The sequence below is a fragment of the Anomaloglossus baeobatrachus genome, unplaced genomic scaffold (assembly GCF_048569485.1).
Source record: "Anomaloglossus baeobatrachus isolate aAnoBae1 unplaced genomic scaffold, aAnoBae1.hap1 Scaffold_133, whole genome shotgun sequence".
NCBI lineage: Eukaryota > Metazoa > Chordata > Amphibia > Anura > Aromobatidae > Anomaloglossus > Anomaloglossus baeobatrachus.
The window spans coordinates 193,830-200,781 of record NW_027441903.1 but is presented as its reverse complement, the minus strand read 5'-3'; the positions used below and the strand labels follow the sequence as shown (position 1 = coordinate 200,781).

Here is a 6,952-nt window from a genome sequence, read left to right as displayed (position 1 = left end):
ACCAAGTACCCCATATCCCTGGGTGCTACACAGCCATATCCTGAGTACAAAGACTTGAATGTGCGCAGCACGTCCACACACTCTTATGTATGTGCAGTCAGTCATATACTCACAGGCCCCATCCGCCATCAGGCAGCTGCACAGATCGCAGGTACCGCACCATCTCCTTCTTGGTAGCGTCAGGGAGGGGCGTCTGTGTCACGTGGCATACAATCAGCAGACCTAAAGAGTATCACAGATTTACAGCAAGTAAAGTAGACGAGAGTCAGATGTAGTGATGGTGGTCATGTATCACTGACAAGTCTCACCTGGCATCAAGAACAGTGGGCCGCCATAATCCCCAGCCCAATGGCCATCCTCCGCTTGTAAGGCAGAATAAAATGTTAGTCCATTTTCTGCTCCATCCTGGGCCGTATTCGCCTTGGGTAAGTCTTTTAAAAATTCACTCTGCACGAGAAAGTAAAAGCCGCGTTATTGATGGTCAGCTTATACCGACGTATATGGATCAATAAAACGCTACGGGTCAGTGCACTGTCCGAGGGATAACGGATGTGTGAATACAGCATTAAGGGTGCTTTACATGCTGCGACATCGCTACCGATATATCGTCGCGGTCATGTCTTTAGTGACGCACAGCCGGCGCCGATAGCGACATCGCAGCGTGTGACACCAAGGAGCAACAATCAACGATCGCAAAAACGTCAAAAATCGTTGATCGTTGACACATCGCTTGTTTTCATAATATTGTTGGTGGTGCATGCCGCTGGTTGTTCGTCGCTCCTGCGGCGTCACACATTGCTATTAACTCATTTTTAAGCCAGCAATGCAAAGGTTATGTTATTGGATGAAGGCTGGGCACAGTTTTTGTTTTACATCATACTATATATTGAACAATTTGAAAGGTAAATTCCTTGAGATTTATTTTTTTAATTTTCTGCGATTTTCTGCGCGTAGCACTGAAAAACCTAATTTCATGCAATTTTGCCTTTCTATATTTGCTCCATTGTGTCTGCATTAGGCATCATAGACTTTAGGAAGACTTCCCTTTGATATTGAAATCTGGTGATTTTTTATGTATGATTTTTTTTCTAATATATGTCCACTTTTTTGCTTATATTTTAATGATTTATGACCACAAACCACAACAAAGTTTAAGGTTCCGGGTAAAAAGAGAAATCATGCAGATTTATTATGTACTCCAATTGCAAAAATGATTTTTAGTCCTAAATGTAAGTACACAAAAAATAAAATTAAAAACGTGTCCTCAAATGTGGAGAACCCCTAGTGCTGCTCTCCTGCAGTTAAAGGGAGTGTTTCACTTTCTTATACAAAAGTATCATTATTTATAAGGTTTTCAATACTGGATCTTTTCTTATCTAAACTCCTTAGAAAAATAATACAGGCTGCATGTGAATAAGTGTTAGGTACCGTGTCCAGCCCCAGCGAGTGCACCTCCAGGGCGGATTGTGGACGGTCGTCTCCCTCCACATAGCGCCAACACTGTCTGCCCTCCGTACAGGACAGGCGCCAGCGGGTGAGGTCTGTGGCTGGATGGCTCTTGTAAGGACCCCCCCTTCTGCGCAGACACCTGGGGGAAAAAAAAATTGCAAAATGACTTTCTAAGTTTAATTTTAATTATTACCATTAAAGGGGTATTCCCATCTCCAAGATCCTGCCCTAATATGTAGTAGATGTAATAATAACAATATTAGCAAATACCTCCAATTAGAAATGTAGTATAGTTCTCCTGATTATCTATGTCTCTTACCTCATGTGCAGGGCATTGCAGCTTAGGTATCCATAGTTATGACCACTTGCAACTTACTATCACTATATGAGTCTTCGTAACCATGGATACCTAAGCTGCAATGCCCTGCAAATGAGGTAAGTGACATGGCTATATCAGGAGAACTATATTGCATTTCTAATTGGAGATATTTGCTATTATTATTATTATTATTATTATTATTATTACACCTACAACATATTGGTATAAGATCTTGGAGATTGGGATAGTCTTTTAAGAATAACCGCAAATAATAGTGTCAGAAATACTGGACAACTGCATAAATAGCAATTCCCCTTTATACTCAGATTTGACTAGAATACAATAAAACCAGCTCAGGGCTATGAAGAACCTAAACCTGACATTACACAAGGTTATGTTGGATCGTCACCAGGCTGCTTCTCCGGTGATTGCAGGGACAGTTCCCTAATACTCACGTCCCCTCGCTCATTTCTCTGTTCTGCACCTGGTTACTGTCTACCGCTCCATCCCTTAAAACCCAAAGTGGTAACGCATTAAGACCCAGAGGATTCTAGGACTTGTAGTTCTTAAAACCTCTCAATCCAAAGCCCGAGATACGGTAAAGGACTACATTTCCCAGACAACACCGCGCCGCCAGATCCTACATCACGCTATCCTGACATGAGCAGAGACAGCAGGAGCCAATCACAGCGCTGATAGCTGTATACATGTAGGCGGGGCCATCAGCTATCAGCCAATGGGTGGTGACAAATACAGAATAGCGTGTTCCGTCAAGTGCTGTCCCCGAGTCTCTGCAGCTGTCGCTTCAGTGTGAGGTCAGCGCTGCCGGGAGGCGGAGGAGCGGAGAATAAGCTCCAGTCCTTATATTGACAAATAAAAGGAAACTGGTTTTCTGTAATATTTCTCACGACCCTCCCATTCAATTTTGTTGTGACACAAATAAAAACCCCCATTATGTCACCTGCAGCTCAAACTCTACTTACTGCTCACTAAACCTGCCAGGTGCAATATGCATCCAAGACCATGAGCAGTTCTGGGTGTATATTGCTAATCCCTGCCTAACCGTCCCTGTATACACTAGCATACAGTAGATAAAGCGAGCTTTAGAAAAAGTATTTCTAAAGATCCTTTCTGATATGCTAATGAGTGAGGGGACTAGTCCCCTGGGCGTTAGTTCCCCTGACTAGTCGGCCCCATTAGCATGTTAGCACGTCCCTGTGGGCCCCTGTAGGCGTGCTCTCATGCTAATGAATGCGCAGGATCACAGGATGATCTCACTCAACCCTCCGCTGCCATCGCGTCCGACACTGGATTTCGGCTCAGTGCACATGACCCCGCAGTGTCCATATTTCTAATCCATACCTAACTGTCCCTGTATACACTAACATAGATAAAGAGATCTTTAGAAAAAGTATTTATAAAGATCCTTTATGATATGCTAATGAGGCCAGGGACTAGTCGCAAGGGCTGTAGCTCCTGCGCTCATTCTGCTCTCTTAGCACGCCCCTGGGGGCTAACATGCTGTTGAATGGCCAGCGTCATCAGTGGTGATACGCATACCTGTGTTTGTTGTCACGGACTCAGACGCCGGGTTTAGGCTCAGTACACATGATCCGAAGTCACCGACACTTCTGGTCATATTTCTAAAGTCAGTTTATCTTATGAACATTACCCCTTTGTCACGGCCGGGCGGTCGGGCAGACCCAGGAGGTGGATCCACTGGACCGAACTCTCTGAGATGGTGGTAGGGAGTCCGGCAGCTGAAGCACTGATGGGCAGTAGAACAGTCCGTGCAAGTGAAGGCAGCGGAGGAGTCCCAGGGACCACGGAGTCACAGAAGGTGGTCTTGGTGACGTAGCTCAGGTTCGGAGGCCGAGGTGATATCAGGCGGGGTCCGGAACCTCTGGAGCAAGATGACGGGTCACCGCAGGGATCCGGGATGGTACGGACTGTCAGATGGCAGACGGACAGCGTGCGGGGATCAGGACACGGCAGACTGGATGGCGAGGCAGGTACGGCTCTACAAAGACAGATAGGTGAGTACAGGCACATAAACACCAAGAGACCTGACTCCTAGCTCAGGGAACACGAAGATCAGGCCCCGCCCCCTTGGACAATGACCCCCTATATACCCTGTACCTGTGCAACCTCATTTCCTGTTAATGGACGCTGGCCCTTTAAGAAAGGGTCAGTGACCGCGCGCGCGCCCTAATGCGCATGCGCGCCGCCCGGGTGCCAGAAGCCAGGGAAGGAGGCTGCGAGGAGGACGCAGGGGAGCCGGCCAGGTCCAGGGAAGCTGTCGGGCGCCGGGATCGGGGGCCCGGAGCCCTGGGACGGACGGAATCCGGTGACTGGGGAGCGGAGAGCGTGGCAGGTGAGCCGGGGAACGGGGGTGAGGACCCGGGGAGCGTGACAGTACCCCCCCCCCCACGCCCCCCTCTCCGCAACCGGGACATGAAGGCACGGATAAGAGGAGTGCCCACGTTCTCCCTGGGCTCCCAAGACCTATCCTCAGGACCATACCCTTCCCAGTCCACCAGGAAGAACTGTCGACCTCGTACGGTCTTCATGGCCACGATATCCCTTACCGCATAGATGTCATCATCGGCAATAGGAGGAGGGGCCGGACTGGCAGCAGCGGAGAAGGGACCAAGGACAACCGGCTTGAGCAGAGAGACGTGGAAGGAGTTGGGTATCCTCATCGTGGCCGGGAGCTGTAGCTTGTAGGATACCTCATTGATCTTGCTGAGGACCTTAAACGGCCCGATGTAGCGAGGACCCAGCTTGTAGGAAGGTATCTTCAATCGGATGTACTGGGAAGCAAGCCAGACCAGGTCACCAGGAGAGAAACACGGAGGATCCAGACGTCTCTTGTCAGCGTGTTTCTTCATCCGCTGGGAAGCGCGCCCAAGGGACGCCTTGACAGAGTCCCAAATGGTAGCAAAGTCACGAACTGCAGTATCAGCAGCCGGGACATCCGATGAAGGGGATATAGGCAATGGGACGGCGGGCTGGAGTCCGTAAACAACATGGAAGGGAGATTCGGAGGATGACTCACTGACGTGGTGGTTATGGGAGAATTCAGCCCAAGGCAGAAGCGAGGACCAGTCGTCGTGATGGGCGTTGACATAGTGACGTAGGTATGAGGTCACGATTTGATTGACCCTCTCCACTTGGCCGTTAGACTGAGGATGGTAAGAAGAAGAAAAGTCCAGAGTCACTCCCAGATGTTTGCATAGAGCCCTCCAGAAGCGGGAGGTGAACTGAGTTCCTCTGTCGGACACTATGTGGGATGGAAAGCCATGCAAGCGGAAGATGTGATGTATATAGGCTTCCGCGAGTTCCTGAGCAGAGGGCAGTCCGGCCATAGGAACGAAGTGGGCCATTTTGGAGAATCGATCAACCACGACCCATATGACTGTGTGCCCGGAGGATAATGGCAAGTCCGTAATAAAGTCCATTGCTATGTGTTGCCACGGGACTGAGGGTATCGGTAAAGGCAGAAGACGGCCATGGGGCAAGTGTTTGGGCGTCTTGTTCCTGGCACAGGAGGAGCAGGCAGAGACAAAAGCAGCGACGTCCGTGCGAAGGGATGGCCACCAGTAATGGCGTACAATCGCACCCCATGTTCTCTTCTGACCAGCATGCCCGGCTGTTTTTGAGGCATGACCCCAGTGTAACACTTTTTGCCTGTCGGTATCGGAGACATAGGTCTTCCCGGGCGGTATCTGGGCTAGGGTGACAGGGGCCACCGGAATGATGTTGCTAGGACAGATGATGGGTTGGGTAGTCTCTTCCTCCTGCTCCATGGGCATGAAAGACCTGGACAAGGCATCAGCGCGTACATTCTTGTCCGCGGGTCGGAAGTGAAGCTGAAAGTCGAACCTGGCAAAGAATAAGGACCACCTGGCTTGCCGTGGGTTCAGTCGCTGAGCGGACCGCAGGTATTCTAGGTTCTTGTGGTCCGTGTAGATGATCACGGGATACACTGCACCTTCCAGGAGGTAGCGCCATTCCTCCAGTGCCAGTTTGACTGCCAAGAGCTCTCGGTCCCCGATGGTATAGTTGCGTTCAGGCGCTGAGAAGCCCTTGGAGAAGAATCCGCAAGTCACCATCTTCCCGGAGGAGGACTTCTGCATGAGCACTGCTCCGGCTCCTGAGGAGGAGGCATCCACCTCCAAGGTGAACTGGCGGTTTAACTCCGGACGGTGAAGTACAGGCGAGGAAGCAAAAGCCCGCTTCAAAGAGCCAAACGCGGCGTCGGCCGCAGGCGACCAGTCCTTTGGATTTGCCTCTTTCTTAGTCAAAGCGGAAAGTGGAGCAGTCAGAGCAGAGAAGTGAGGGACGAATTGGCGGTAGTAGTTGGCGAATCCCAGGAAGCGTTGGATTGCCTTCAGTCCAGAAGGGGGAGGCCAGTTGAGAATGGCGGAGACCTTCTTGGGATCCATCTGCAGTCCAGTCTCAGAGATGATGTACCCCAGAAAGGGGAGAGAAGACTGCTCAAAGACACACTTCTCATACTTTGCGTACAGACGGTTCTCTCTTAGTCGTCGTAGAACCAGCTGTACGTGCTCTCTGTGGGTTGGGAGGTCCGGAGAGAAGACAAGGATGTCATCTAGATATACTACCACACAGGTGTAGAGGAGGTCTCGGAACACGTCGTTCACCAGTTCTTGGAAGACGGCAGGAGCGTTACACAGGCCGAAGGGCATCACGCAGTACTCATAATGTCCATCGCGCGTATTAAACGCGGTCTTCCATTCGTCACCAGAGCGGATGCGCACCAGATTGTAAGCACCCCGAAGATCCAGCTTGGTGAACAGACGAGCTCCTCTAAGCCGGTCAAACAATTCGGGGATGAGCGGCAGAGGGTACTTGTTCTTAACAGTGATCTGATTCAGACCCCGGTAGTCGATGCAGGGACGTAAATCGCCCTCTTTTTTCTTGACAAAGAAGAAACCTGCTCCAGCAGGAGAGGAGGATCTCCGAATGAATCCCCTAGCCAGGCTCTCTGAGATGTAAGTAGACATAGCCCTTGTTTCGGCTGGAGATAAAGGATATATCCGTCCTCGTGGTGGCGTTGTTCCAGGGAGCAGGTCGATGGCACAATCGTAGGGGCGATGTGGCGGCAGTACCTCGGATTCTTTTTTATCAAAGACATCAGCAAAGGACCAATAAGCCGAG

The 6,952-nt window shown here is 50.2% G+C and overlaps 1 long non-coding RNA gene across 1 annotated transcript; it reads right to left on the bottom strand.

Moving 5' to 3' along the window:
• LOC142260559 (uncharacterized) lies at nucleotides 1–1,542 on the bottom strand. Its single transcript, XR_012728671.1, has 3 exons — nucleotides 1,429–1,542; nucleotides 309–447; nucleotides 1–222 (listed from the first exon to the last, which is right to left on the bottom strand). It is a non-coding gene; the product is annotated as an uncharacterized LOC142260559 (long non-coding RNA).
• Between the last annotated feature and the right edge of the window lie 5,410 nt (nucleotides 1,543–6,952).